Source organism: Ranitomeya variabilis, unplaced genomic scaffold, assembly GCF_051348905.1.
Source record: "Ranitomeya variabilis isolate aRanVar5 unplaced genomic scaffold, aRanVar5.hap1 Scaffold_217, whole genome shotgun sequence".
NCBI lineage: Eukaryota > Metazoa > Chordata > Amphibia > Anura > Dendrobatidae > Ranitomeya > Ranitomeya variabilis.
The window spans coordinates 53,687-68,814 of record NW_027507983.1 but is presented as its reverse complement, the minus strand read 5'-3'; the positions used below and the strand labels follow the sequence as shown (position 1 = coordinate 68,814).

General features: G+C 48.9%; 1 long non-coding RNA gene across 1 annotated transcript; it reads left to right on the top strand.

Moving 5' to 3' along the window:
* The first annotated feature begins 6,698 nt into the window (after positions 1 to 6,698).
* Positions 6,699 to 14,707, top strand: LOC143789365 (uncharacterized). Its single transcript, XR_013219144.1, has 2 exons — positions 6,699 to 6,890; positions 13,791 to 14,707. It is a non-coding gene; the product is annotated as an uncharacterized LOC143789365 (long non-coding RNA).
* Positions 14,708 to 15,128: the final 421 nt, after the last annotated feature.

Here is a 15,128-nt window from a genome sequence, read left to right as displayed (position 1 = left end):
ACGCTACACTCTACACCCTACACGCTACACCCTACACCCTACTCCCTACACTCTACACGCTACACGCTACACCCTACACCCTACACTGTACACCCTACACCCTGCACGCTACACTCTACACTCTGCTCCCTACTCTCTACACGCTACACTCTATACCCTACACTCTACACGCTACGCACTACACGCTACACACTACACGCTACACCCTACACGCTACACTTTACACTCTACACGCTACACTCTACACTCTACACACTACACTCTACACCCTACACCCTACTCTACATGCTACACGCTACACGCTACATGCTACACCCTACACGCTACACCCTACACCCTACACCCTACACGCTACACGCTACACTCTACACCCTACACGCTACACCCTACACTCTACACCCTACACGCTACACCCTACACTCTACACCCTACACGCTATACGCTACACTCTACACCCTGCACGCTACACGCTACACCCTACACGCTACACTCTACACCCTACACGCTACACCCTACACTCTACACCCTACACGCTACACGCTACACTCTACACCCTACACGCTACACCCTACACTCCACACCCTACACCCTACATGCTACACGCTACACCCTACACGCTACAAATTACACTCTAAACCCTACACTCTACATCCTACACCCTACACTCTACGCCCTACATGCTACACTCTACACTCTACACCCTACACCCTACATGCTACACGCTACACGCTACACTCTACACCCTACACGCTACACGCTACACCCTACAAGCTAAACGCTACAAACTACACGCTACATATTACACTCTACACCCTAGCGTGTAGCGTGTAGGGTGTAGAGTGTAGCGTGTAGCATGTAGCGTGTAGGGTGTATGGTGTAGAGTGTAGCATGTAGCGTGTAGGGTGTAGAGTGTAGCGTGTAGGGTGTAGAGTGTAGCATGTAGCGTGTAGGGTGTAGAGTGTAGAGTGTAGCATGTAGCATGTAGATTGTAGGGTGTACCGTGTAGGGTGTAGAGTGTAGCATGTAGGGTGTAGGGTGTAGAGTGAAGGGTGTAGCGTGTAGAGTGTAGCGTGTAGCGTGTACGGTGTAGGGTGTAGAGTGTAGGGTGTAGCGTGTAGCGTGTAGCTTGTAGGGTGTAGAGTGTAGCGTGTAGCGTGTAGGCTGTAGCGTGTAGGGTGTAGCATGTATCGTGTAGGGTGTAGAGTGTAGCATGTAGCGTGTAGAGTGTAGGGTGTAGCGTGTAGCGTGTGTAGGGTGTAGGGTGTAGAGTGTAGCGTGTAGCGTGTAGGGTGTAGAGTGTAGGGTGTAGGGTGCAGAGTGTAGCGTATAGCGTGTAGGGTGTAGGATGTAGAGTGTAGCGTGTAGGGTGTAGAGTGTAGCGTGTAGAGTGTAGCATGTAGCGTGTAGGGTGTAGAGTGTAGAGTGTAGCGTGTAGGGTGAAGCATGTAGGGTGTAGGGTGTCGGGTATAGCGCGTAGGGTGTAGGGTGTAGAGTGTAGGGTGTAGCGTGTATGGTGTAGAGTGTAGCGTGTAGCGTGTAGAGTGTAGCGTGTAGGGTGTAGGGTGTAGCGTGTAGCATGCAGAGTGTAGCGTGTAGGGTGTAGAGTGTAGCGTGTTGCGTGTAGGGTGTAGAGTGTAGTGTGTAGCGTGTAGAGTGTAGAGTGTAGCGTGTAGAGTGTAGCGGGTAGGGTGTAGAGTGTAGCGAGTAGCGTGTAGGGTGTAGAGTGTAGGGTGTAGCGTGTAGGGTGAAGAGTGTAGCGTGTAGGGGGTAGGGTGTAGGGTGTAGAGTGTAGCGTGTAGGGTGTAGCGTGTAGCATGTAGCGTGTAGCGTGTAGCATGTAGAGTGTAGCGTGTAGGGTGTAGAGTGTAGCGTGTAGGGTGTAGCGTGTAGCGTGTAGCGTGCAGTGTGTAGAGTGTAGCGTATAGCGTGTAGGGTGTAGAGTGTAGGGTGTAGCATGTAGCGTGTAGAGTGTAGCGTGTAGGGTGTAGGGTGTACAGTGTAGGGTGTAGCGTGTAGCATGTAGGGTGTAGGGTGTAGCGTGTACCGTGTAGCGTATAGAGTGCAGCGTGTAGGGTGTAGAGTGTAGCGTGTTGTGTGTAGCGTGTAGGGTGTAGGGTGTAGCGTGTAGGGTGTAGAGTGTAGCGTGTATGGTGTAGAGTGTAACATGTAGCGTGTAGGGTGTAGGGCGTAGCGTGTAGTGTGTACCGTGTAGCGTATAGAGTGTAGTGTGTAGGGTGTAGAGTGTAGCGTGTAGGGTGTAGCGTGTAGCGTGTAGCGTGTAGAGTGTAGTGTGTAGGGTGTAGCGTGTAGAGTGTAGTGTGTGGCGTGCAGGGCGTAGGGTGTAGCGTGTAGGGTGTAGGGTGTAGAGTGTAGGGTGTAGCATGTAGGGTGTAGGGTGTAGGGTGTAGCGTGTAGGGTGTAGAGTGTAGCGTGTAGGGTGTACGGTGTAGAGTGTAGGGTATAAGCTGTAGCGTTTAGCGTGTAGAGTGTAGCGTGTAGCGTGTAGCGTGTAGCGTGTAGGGTGTAGAGTGTAGGGTGTAGAGTGTAGCGTGTAGCGTGTAGCGTGTAGGGTGTAGGGTGTAGCGTGTAGGGTGTAGCATGTAGCGTGTAGCGTGTAGCATGTAGAGTAGGGTGTAGGGTGTAGGGTGTAGAGTGTAGTGTGTAGAGTGTAGAGTGTAGCGTGTAGAGTGTAAAGTGTAGCGTGTAGGGTGTAGCGTGTAGTGTGTAGCGTGTAGCGCGTAGCGTGTAGAGTGTAGGGTATAGAGTGTAGCGTGTAGAGAGTAGGGAGCAGAGTGTAGAGTGTAGCGTGCAGGGTGTAGGGTGTACAGTGTAGGGTGTAGGGTGTAGCGTGTAGCGTGTAGAGTGTAGGGAGTAGGGTGTAGGGTGTAGCGTGTAGGGTGTAGATTGTAGCGTGTAGCGTGTAGCGTGTAGGGTGTAGCGTGTAGCGTGTAGGGTGTAGCGTGTATCATGTACCGTGTAGCGTGTAGCATGTAGAGTAGGGTGTAGGGTGTAGAGTGTAGCATGTAGGGTGTAGGGTGTAGAGTGTAGGGTGTAGCATGTAGGGTGTAGGGTGTAGGGTGTAGCGTGCAGGGTGTAGAGTGTAGCGTGTAGGGTGTACGGTGTAGAGTGTAGGGTATAAGCTGTAGCGTTTAGCGTGTAGAGTGTAGCGTGTAGCGTGTAGCGTGTAGGGTGTAGAGTGTAGGGTGTAGAGTGTAGCGTGTAGCGTGTAGGGTGTAGGGTGAAGCGTGTAGGGTGTAGCATGTAGTGTGTAGCGTGTAGCATGTAGAGTAGGGTGTAGGGTGTAGGGTGTAGAGTGTAGTGTGTAGAGTGTGGAGTGTAGCGTGTAGAGTGTAAAGTGTAGCGTGTAGGGTGTAGCGTGTAGTGTGTAGCGTGTAGCGCGTAGCGTGTAGAGTGTAGGGTATAGAGTGTAGCGTGTAGAGAGTAGGGAGCAGAGAGTAGAGTGTAGCATGTAGGGTGTAGGGTGTACAGTGTAGGGTGTAGGGTGTAGCGTGTAGCGTGTAGAGTGTAGGGAGTAGGGTGTAGGGTGTAGCGTGTAGGGTGTGGAGTGTAGCGTGTAGCGTGTAGGGTGTAGCGTGTAGCGTGTAGGGTGTAGCGTGTATCATGTACCGTGTAGCGTGTAGCATGTAGAGTAGGGTGTAGGTTGTAGAGTGTAGCGTGTAGCGTGTAGTGTGTAGCGTGTAGAGTGTAAAGTGTAGCGTGTAGTGTGTAGTGTGTAGCGTGTAGCGCGTAGCGTGTAGAGTGTAGGGTATAGAGTGTAGCGTGTAGAGAGTAGGGAGTAGAGTGTAGAGTGTAGCGTGTAGGGTGTAGAGTGTAGCGAGTAGCGTGTAGTGTGTAGGGTGTAGGGTGTAGAGTGTAGGGTGTAGCGTGTAGGGTGTAGAGTGTAGCATGTAGGGTGTAGCGTGTAGCGTGCAGGGTGTAGAGTGTAGCGTATAGCGTGTAGGGTGTAGGGTGTAGAGTGTAGGGTGTAGCGTGTAGAGTGTAGCGTGTAGCGTGTAGGGTGTAGGGTGTACAGTGTAGGGTGTAGGGTGTAGCGTGTAGAGTTTAGTGTGTGGCGTGCAGGGCATAGGGTGTAGCGTGTAGGGTGTAGAGTGTAGGGTGTAGCATGTAGGGTGTAGGGTGTAGAGTGTAGGATGTAGCGTGTAGGGTGTAGCGTGTATCGTGTAGCGTGTAGAGTGTAGCGTCTAGCGTGTAGCGTATAGTGTGTAGCGTGTAGCGTGTAGATTGTAGCGTGTAGGGTGTAGGGTGTAGGGTGTAGCGTGTAGCGTGTAGGGTGTAGGGTGTAGGGTGTAGCGTGTAGCGTGTAGCGTGTAGAGTGTAGCATGTAGGGTGTAGCAAGTAGCGTGTACCGTGTAGGGTGTAGCGTGTAGCGTGTAGCGTGTAGAGTGTAGCATGTAGGGTGTAGCAAGTAGCGTGTATTGTGTAGGGTGTAGAGTGTAGCGTGTAGCGTGTAGGGTGTCAATTTTTCCTCTGATGAAGACGCTTGAGTAGCGTCGATACGCGTGGGGTTCAGGGCTTCCTTTGTTTTTTTCCCGAGGGACAGGACTTGGGTAACTTATCTTTACAACTGCTATGGAATTACACCTATTTACTTCATGCATGGCCTGGCATTTTTCCAAGCCTTAGGACAATGGATCCTGATTCTTTGTATTTCCACAAGGCGTCTGTATGCATACATTTATCCAAATAACTAGGATTTTGTAGTACTGCAGCATACCTATTTCCCTGATTACCTTTCTATAGGGGTCTGCTTTCATTTGCTTACCAACTGTGCGCACGCATGCTGTGTTGAACAAAATAGGATCCATGATGTATTTCTTCCAGATACTAGGCTGGAGTATATGTTTCCTGTCATAGTACTCAGGGGGTCACAGTTGGCAGTAAACAATAGGCTTCTTATATGTAGATTTGACTAAGATTGGTGTACCCGCATACCTAGCAATTTTTTCTCTCTGGTTATTTCTCCTGTCTCACATATGCTGTAAAGTATTAGCTTCCTTCATTCCCTCGGGTAAAATTACTTATGGCCTATTCAGCCATACTAGTGTTTTAAATGTTTTTAAATGTATGTTTTGCCTGGTTCTGTTTGTGGATTACTATTTTTGTACAATAAAATTGACTATTTAACGTGGATCCCATTGGTTTGCATATCCTTTTCTTTTTGTGTTTAGTGTGTAGTGTGTAGCTTAACCCTAAACGCTACACGCTACACGCTACACTCTACACCCTACACGCTACACCCTACACTCTACACCGTACACTCTACACGCTACACGCTACACTCTACACCCTACACCCTAAACGCTACACGCTACACTCTACACCCTACACGCTACACTCTACACTCTACACGCTACACGCTACACTCTACACCCTACACTCTACACGCTACACGCTACACGCTACACCCTACACTCTACACGCTACACGCTACACTCTACACGCTACACGCTACATGCTACACTCTACACTCTACACCCTACACCCTACACGCTACACGCTATACTCTACACCCTACACTCTACACGCTACACGCTACACTCTACACTCTACACGCTACACGCTACACTCTACACCCTACACGCAACACGCTACACTCTATACCCTACACGCTACACTCTGCACGCTACACGCTACACCGTACACGCTATACTCTGCACGCTACACGCTACACTCTACACCATACACGCTACACCCTACACTACACCCTACACCCTACACGCTATACCCGACACCCTACACCCTACATGCTTCACCCTAAACGCTACACTCTACACTCTACACCCTACACCCTACACGCTACATGCTACACCCTACACGCTACACTCTACACCCTACACTCTACACGCTACACACTACACGCTACGCGCTACACCCTACACGCTACACGCTACACCCTACACGCTACACGTTACACTCTACACCCTACACCCTACACGCTACACGCTACACCCTACACGCTACACGTTACACTCTACACCCTACACGCTACACTCTACACCCTGCACCCTACACGCTACAATCTACACCCTACACCCTACACGCTACACTCTACACCCTACACTCTACACCCTACACTCTACACCGTACACTACACGCTACACGCTACACTCTACACCCTACACCCTACACGCTATGCGCTACACTCTACACCCTACACGCTACACTCTAAACTCTACATGCTACACGCTACACTCTACACTCTACACGCTACACGCTACACCCTACACCCTACACGCTACACGCTACACTCTACAACCTACACGCTACACGCTACACTCCACACGCAACACGCTACACTCTACACCCTACACTCTACACGCTACACGCTACACTCTACACCCTACACTCTACACGCTACACGCTACACTGTACACCCTACATGCAACACGCTACACTCTACACCCTACACGCTACACTCTACACGCTACACGCTACATGCTACACTCTACACTCTACACCATACACCCTACACGCTACACTCTACACTCTACACGCTACACGCTACACCCTACACCCTACACGCTACACGCTACACTCTACAACCTACACGCTACACTCCACACGCAACACGCTACACTCTACACCCTACACTCTACACGCTACACGCTACACTCTACACCCTACACTCTACACGCTACACGCTACACTGTACACCCTACCGTTTCATCCGAGCCCAACGGCTCGGATGAAACGCACACGTGGACCCACTACTGACTGGAACGGAAGTTGTAGAGTGGCCTGGCACAGGGGCAGGAGACTGCGCAGCTCCATAAGTAAGGTAAGAAAATGTTATCATCTTACCTGAAAGTCCCCTGTGCCCAGTCCTTGTCTATGCCTCTTGCCAGTCAGATGTGGTCACAAATTCCCAGGTAGTGTAAAAAATCCGTAGCCACGAATCCACCCTGGGAGGTGTCTGCTGTGGACCGTGTATGTGTTTGTGTAAAATCCGAGAGAAGAAGGAAAAAGTGACTTTTGTTTGTGGTTGCTGAGAAACAGACCGCAGGATGTCAAATCGCTCGATAAGTTATTGCAGGATTCCCGTGCATAGGAGGAACACGCAGAGTTCCGGGGCAGGTAGTCCCATGTTCCAGGCACGGGTAGTGATAACTTAAGAGGGCTACTGCAGATTCCCGTAGTGCCGGCGATCCAGTCAGGACGTCCGGACCGGGGTGGTAGATTTCCCGCTTGTTGTGCTTCTCAAGCACTCAGGTGGCCCGGGCGCAGGTGCGTCCAGTGCGATTGGCAGTAGTCTGTTCCCAGCGCAGCCTGCATGTGTCACAGAATTTAAAAGGGCATCTCTCGGATTGTCTATCTGTCTGTTTGTGCCATGTACTATTGCCGCTTTAAGAAGCAGAAATAGTTCTCTTGTCCGAACTTCCTCTTTCTCCGTGCTGTTTAGCAGAGAGATATGCATTGTAAATCAAACTGTCATATCTAGTTTTTTTTCCTGACTGTTTTCAGCTGCAATGCTGGGTATGCGTAGTTTTTTTTGTGAAGAAGTGAAATTTAAATTGTATCTATCATTTTTGATATGACAAACGGGATTTTAGTGACATTGCATATTAGAATATTATAGTATTAAAAAAGAGGAAGTGTGTCTCTGACTGCATTTGGGCGCAGAGATTCTAAAAAAAAAAAAAAAAAAGGGAAAAGCCGTTTTCATTTTTAATTCTTTTTACTCTCTTAAAGGGTCTTTTTTCCTTTTTGCGGCATTTTAAAGTTTTTAATTAAGTTTTCCTCAATCTTCAATCTCTTTACCTTTTTATTTTTTATTTATTTATTTTTGAAAAAAGTTTTTTTTTACTCTTGTATCAAAGTTTGGAGTTTTTTGGTTGTGAACTAAGTTTTTGACGGTTTTTTTTATAGTTTTGAGTTTTTCTTAGTGTTTTATATACTCATTTTTAGAAGTTTTTTTTAGTACTGTTTTCTTTTCTCATTTTTGTGTGTTTTTCATTTTCATTTTTCGCTTTTGCCATGGGGAATAAAGTGGCCGAGCAACAGGAAAGTCTTTTTACTTCCTGATGAGAAAAGAGCCCCTAGATAGTGGCAGGACACGGAAGGTATTAAGTATGTGAAGATTTTGGAAGGTACAAAGTACGTGAAATTCATTAGAATGGCAGACTTCAAGCTGCGGAGTGGCATGACGTAGAAAGGAAAAATAAGGGAAGTTATCTGATGTTAGATTGCTGAAAACTAATACATGGTATAAAGTGGCAGCAGAGCTTACATCGTTTAGGTGTTACAGAAAGTTATGTGAGCAAACCAGGAAGTGATTTTTGTGGGTATAAGACAGGAGAATCTGAGTAGTCTGCTTTTAGCAGAATCCATGGTATAGGTAGTTATTTTTGCACAGTATGTGGTGCACCCCGTCTCTCCCTACAGGGAGAAGGCATCATTGCTCCACTCTATTGTTCTCATTCTGTTGTCAGTCTTTTCTCTCTGCATTCTTCTCTCTCTCTCTCTTTTCCTCTCCTCTTCCTCCACATATTTCTTCTCACCCTCCATCTTCTCCTCCCTTCTTCTCCACTTCACAACCACACCTATCTCCTCCTTCTTTTCCTTCTACACACCCATCTCTCCTCCCTCTTCTCCACACTCTCTCTCTCTCCCCTCCTACTATTCCTTTGTCTCACTCCTCGAACCCTCCCCCTTCTTCTTCCTCTTTTTCCCTCCTTGTTGCCGGCTGGGCCAACGCCCAATTCAAACAATATGGTGCGTACAGCACAAAGTGTCCCTGGCACAGTCCAGCCATTGCCAGTTGTGATATCGGGGAAAGAAGGTGAAAGCCCCCCCTACAGTGGGCAGCCCCAGACATATCAGGCAGCAGTCAGCTCAGCCCTGGGTGCAGAGGGGGGAGGGGTGATATCAGAACGAGCTCACTGACAGATCCTCCGTTACCTCATTTCACAGTCAACAATATTGTAACCCTTAAGATTTTACATGAACTTTGATATCACCATGTATTGATAATGTACAGCTTCAGCACCGGTCAGAGCTGCCTACATCCACATTCACACCAACATGAAACTATAAGCCTAATCCATCATAGCTTCAGCAAGGGGGGAGACATCCTCACATAAAAAAGCAACTTCTAAGTCCAAAATCAGCCAGTGTATGACCCCAGTACAAGCCATCACAACTATTCTTCTGATGAAGATGAAGAGGGAACATCATACATGCTGTCTAGTACTAGAAAAGAAACCCACAGGCACCAAGAAAGCAGGGGCAGATAGAGGCACCACCATTACACTATGTGCACTGCACTTCAAGTCAGGTGACAATAGTCCAGACCCAGGGATGCATCCCATGCCATTTTACAGAAGAATGTAGCAGAAGCAACAAACATATGCAGCCAGCTGGAATGATCTCTGGGCCATGAATGAAAATAGAAGCAGGTGATGCACTCTGGCCAATCATGAAGGAACAATTCAAACTTCCAGCAGAATCAGACATACACGCTTGGGAGTCAGGGCCACAGCTAATTGAACAGCTCAGAGAGTGGGCCAAAGGCAGATTGGCAGGACAAGCCATGACATGAGCCAAGATAAGACAGAGTCTGTAAAGAAGTTTCATTGCAGAGTAATGCAAGTATTCCAAGACTTGGGCTTCACCATTCATGACCAGATACACAGGCCTTTGGGCATGGACTGAGACAGCCAATCAGGAAACCACTGATAGTGGCTAGGCCTGAGAACAGGTCAATAGCAGTGGACTGACCCAGCAAAATGTTTTATGTGCGCCTAGGAGACTGTTTATTGCCGATTGTCGCCAAAACTGCCACCATTATAGCACCACAAAGAGCACGAAGAAGGAAACGGGTGCCGTGCTGCTGAGAACACCAGAAGGGGAGCCAGATGTGAAGACGCTGCAAAGTGCCGATCAACACACAGGAAGAACCGCTGCAGACTCCAGAGAGAAGACACCGACCTCAATAAGGTTAGCAAAGGGGAGAAGCTATGCCAGACCAGGGGTAAGAAGTGACGGCAGATGCAGCCGCAGCCCCTGTAATGCCCCAAGACCTTGGGTTGGATGCAGCCGCCGGTCTCATGGCACCCCCGGGCCTCGTCACGAATGCACCTGCAGGCCCCGTCTTACCACCGCAGCTTCAATCAGCAGGCCGGACCCCGCTGCCGCTACAGTACCCACCATGCCGTTGTCCACAGTAGCCAAAAGGATTGAGTCCCAACCAGGGGTGCAGAAGACAGCCCCTCTCATGGTGACCACTGACCTGAAAGCACAACCACCCTACAAAGACAGAAGAAGTGTCAAGGGTTACATCTGTGGTAAGTTTGGCCATTACCAGAACCAGTGCAAAAGCACCCACGCCCCCGAAGAGACTGGACCCATGCAACCCAAGAGTTGGTCCAGAGAAACAGGTCAAGGAGGAAGTGCAGAAAGCAGTGAAGTACCCCATCCATAGGACAGAGGCAAGCAAGCCAGGTCCGCAAGACACTACGCTCCTGACATGTAAAACTTCATCTGCAGGACCAATACCTCAAATTACCCTTAAAATGGATGGCGTTGTCAGATCCAAAGTGGTGCAGCCAGAAGTGTGATGACACCTGTGGAACTCGCTGATCCCACCTGCCTGTCAGAATCCTCTGTGTCTCGCATGGGCATTGATGGTCAAGTCAGACATTCTCAGCTTACAAAGCCACTGAGCGTGTGCACTCAGCCAGGACACTCTATCCTGTCCCAGTTTGTGGTGTAAAGGACCTGCCACTCAACCTACTGGGAGCGAACCTACTGCAGAAGCTGAAGGCAACCACAGTGTTCCAGGAAGATGGGACAGTGACACTTTCTTCATCCCTGACCCAAGAAGAGTCATGCTGGCGGCCCTACAAGAACATTAAGCAACCAATGAGGCCTACTCAAGGAGGTACTGGACATAGTACCAGAAAGTCTATGGTCTAAGGGACCCCAGCACGTGAGAAAACCTCAAGTTGCCCCAGTACGGGTGTCACTCAAGCCATGTACCCCGTACCCTCGTAAGGCCCAGGCCAGGCCTAGAGTCAAGCTGCCTCTGACCAACTGAAGGTCTACCTGGAAATAGGAATCATTGTTCCTCGCAAATCGCCTTGCAATACCCCGCTTTTCCCCGTCAAGAAAAAGACTGTAAAAGGAGAGACAGCCAAGTTCAGAATGGTATATAACCTGAGAGCTGTGAATGACACCACAGTGTTTGAAACTGCAATTATGCCGAATCCGCACACTCTGCTCTCGAATGTGCCTGCCACAGCAAAAGTGTTCACAGTGACCGACCTGGCTAAGGTTTTCTTCAGTGTTCCCCCTCATCCGGAAGACCAGTTCCTGTTTGCCTTAATGCACCAGGGGGGACACCACACATGGACAGTGATGCCACAGTGGGCCCAGAACAGCCCTTCACAGTTCACCAAAGCAATGTCCACAGTTCTCACCAACTGAGTCACAGAACAAGCAGAAGTAACCCTGCTACAATACATGGACAATCTACTCCTTTGTGCAGTTGACTTTGACACGTGTAGAGCCCATTCCTTGTATCTCCTACTCTACCTGGCGAAGCAGCACTGCAAGATCTCAAAGAACAAAGTCCAGTGGTGTCTGAAGCAAGTTACGTTCCAGAGACACTGTATTGCTCACCAGGCGAAACACCTGACAGATGACCGGAGGACCACAGTGGAGAAGATGGTCCCTCCGACAACTCCAAAGGTGCTACAGGCCTTCCTTGGTCAGGTTTCATATTGCAGAGCCTGGACCCCTGATGCTTCCGTCCTAATGCAGCCTCTGTGTGAATACGTCAGTGTGACCCCGTTCCTCCAGACAGATGTGGTCTTCAGTTCGTTCAAGAAGTTAAAAGGCTCTGTAGTCCCAGCGCCAGCACTAGGCCTATCCGACTACAAGAAGCCATTCCATCTCTACTTGATGAGAAAAGAAGGCCTTGCTACTGGAGTCCTGACACAGCTTCAGGGGGGAAAGCAGAGACTTTCGGACTACTTTTCAGCTTGCCTGGATCCAGTTGCAAGGGAAGCCTCTTCCTCCCGCATGAAGGCAGCAGTTGCAGCACACGCCCTCCTGGACAGGACTACTGACATCAGTGGAAAAACCATTGGAAATCCTGGCTCTGCATGACATCTCAGCAATCCTCAACCAAACCCAGCCAAAACATCTCTCCACCGCCAGGCATCTTCGCCTCCAGTGCTCTCTACTCCTGCCCAACAATGTCACCATCTCCAGATGCACAGTCCTCAATCCGCCCACTCTACTCCCACTCCCAAGGGGGGATACAGATACGGATCCTCAGATAAAAAGTCTGATCAAAATCTGCATGATACCTTCTGCAGGGATCTGAATTTGCTCCGGACGGATGACCATGATTGCTTCAGCATCATGCAACAGGAAACAGCAGGACTACCCAAGGTGGCAGAAGAGCCACTGACCAACCCAGAGTTGATCCTCTATGTGGATGGCTCCAGATTTGCAGATGATGAAGGAAGATTCCACACGGGAGGTGCAGCGACCAGCAATCAAGAGATCCTGTGGTCCAGAAGTCTGCCGCCCAGTCTGTCAGCCCAGGAAGCAGAACTGATAGCGCTGATGAAGGCCTACCAGATGGCAGAAGACAAGACTGAGAAAATGTTTACCGATTCAAGGTACTTGCATGGCATAGCACACGACTTCGGACCCATCTGGGCTGCAAGGGACTTCCTCACAGCAAGCGGAACAACCGTGAAGCATCAATGGAGCCATTAAGGACCTGCTGAACACACCTCAACTTCCAAAAGTGGTGACAATGCTAAAAGTCAAAGCGCATGGAAAACTGAACACAGTAGGGGCACGAGGCAACAACATGGCGGATATGGCAGCCAAAGAAACAGTCAAGGGAAGACAATATGGACAAGTGGAAGAGGTCGTAGAGCCGGACGGCTACTACAGGACGGCTGAAGACAGGAAGCCTGACAAGATGACGTCCTGTGATCTGCTCAAAAAGTTGCAAGAGCAAGCCCCAAAGGACAAGAAGGAATGCTGGATGCAGAAGTGAGCAACACATGAAGAAGGAAGGGTATACTAAATGGACTACAAACCCTGTTTACCCCGAAGCATGTACCCTATGGTGGTCCAGTGGGCACATGGGCCCACACACAGATTAAAGACACAGATGAATGATCCGATTGGTGCTTACTGGTTCACTCCAGAAATCTCCACCCTAACAGCCAAGTTCATAAACAGCTGTCTGACCTGTGGCAAATGCAACCCTGGGAGAATGAAGAAAGTTCCCACACATCGTCTTGCCAGACCACTGTACCCCCTTCCAGAGGATCCAGATAGACCACATCCAGATGCCGCCAAGTGGAGAATTCGAATATGCCCTTGTGGCCGTGGACATGTTCTCAAGATGACAGCCAGAAGCTTTCCCAGTGAGGAACCAGTCAGCAAAGACTACTGCAAAGAAGCTACTCTCAGAGACGAGATATGCAGCTATGGGGTCCCAGAAGTGATAGAGAGTGACCAGGGACCCGCATTCACAGCAAATCTCACACGAGAGATCTAGTCAGCAGTAGGATCAGACTTAGGCCTACACACTCCCAATCACACTACTCAGTGTTAGGCACACTCCCAGAGGCCCAGAAAAGCTGTCACCATATGAAATTTTGTTTGTGTCTAGTCCCAGGTTAGGGGTATCCTTTCCTTTAGCAGCTGATTATGCAATATGATACTTTGTCTGCTTATGTAATTGAAATCACCAAGAAACTTGCTAACATCCATTCTCGAGTTTTTTTCTTCATTGCCAGATCCAGATTCAGTGTCCGGTATGCACTCCTAGAAGCCAGGAGACTGGGTGTTGGTGAAAAAGCTTGTAAGGAGAACACCACTCGATCCCAGATTTGATGGTCCTGCTCAAGTGCTGCTGATGACACCAAACTCTGTGAAACTGGGGGGAAGACTCGCTTGGATCCACTCATCGCATGGCAAGAAAGCTCCCCTACCAGAAGATGACACCCAAGCCAGAATGATGTCGTGGATGCCCTGCCTGACCGAAGAGATGACCTACCTGATAAAGACTGCACATCGCTCACTACACATGCTATTGACTAAGAGACTGATTGCAACGAACCCCCGTTAGGGACAGATCTCCTGACCGCCCATTTGCGAAAAGTCTGTATGGAGTGGGGCACAGGCGTTAGGCTTGTGTCAGTTCGCCAACAGCACAAAAGAGTTGCAGCGCTTTGGGACAGGAGGCTAGGATTAGGGCAAGTGATATCTAAGGGGGGCTTGTGATAGAAATATATATATCATGTAGATCTCACTTGCATGTATACTCCTCTATAATCAAATATATACTTATATGCTCACAGCTAATATATACATTATAATCAATGGTTTAAAATGTCTGACACAAACTAATATAACCTAGACAGATCATAAAATGGCTGACATGAACTAATATAAACCAGACAGATCGTATGGGGTTTTCCATCCTTAAAAGCAGAAGAATGTCAGATGTTTGATGACTGCTGATCGAATGTCTCAGCTTAATCAGCAGTCATATGAGCATTAATCACAATATTCCATATATGTTTAGATAACCAATGACAGACGAGCTAGACAATATGGTAATTAACTAACCACCCCTGACAACCCCTAACCACTCCTTTCTATGTGAAAATATAAAACTATGTATGTACAATAAAATTCAGTATTGATGGAATGTTGTTCTGACACAATGGTGTTGCAGTCTCATTCCTTTGAGCGCTCAAAATACTCAGTCTAATTGGGAGCGGCCACAGCACGCACAGGGATATATTTATCCAACCCTAATATTTCCATAACACATGCAACACGCTACACTCTACACCCTACACGCTACACTCTACACGCTACACGCTACATGCTACACTCTACACTCTACACCATACACCCTACACGCTACACACTATACTCTACACCCTACACGCTACACTCTACACGCTACACGCTACACGCTACACGCTACACTCTACACGCTACACTCTACACCCTACATGCAACACGCTACACTCTACACCCTACACCCTACACGCTACACGCTACACCCTACACGCTACACGCTACACTCTACACCCTACACCCTACACACTACACCCTACACG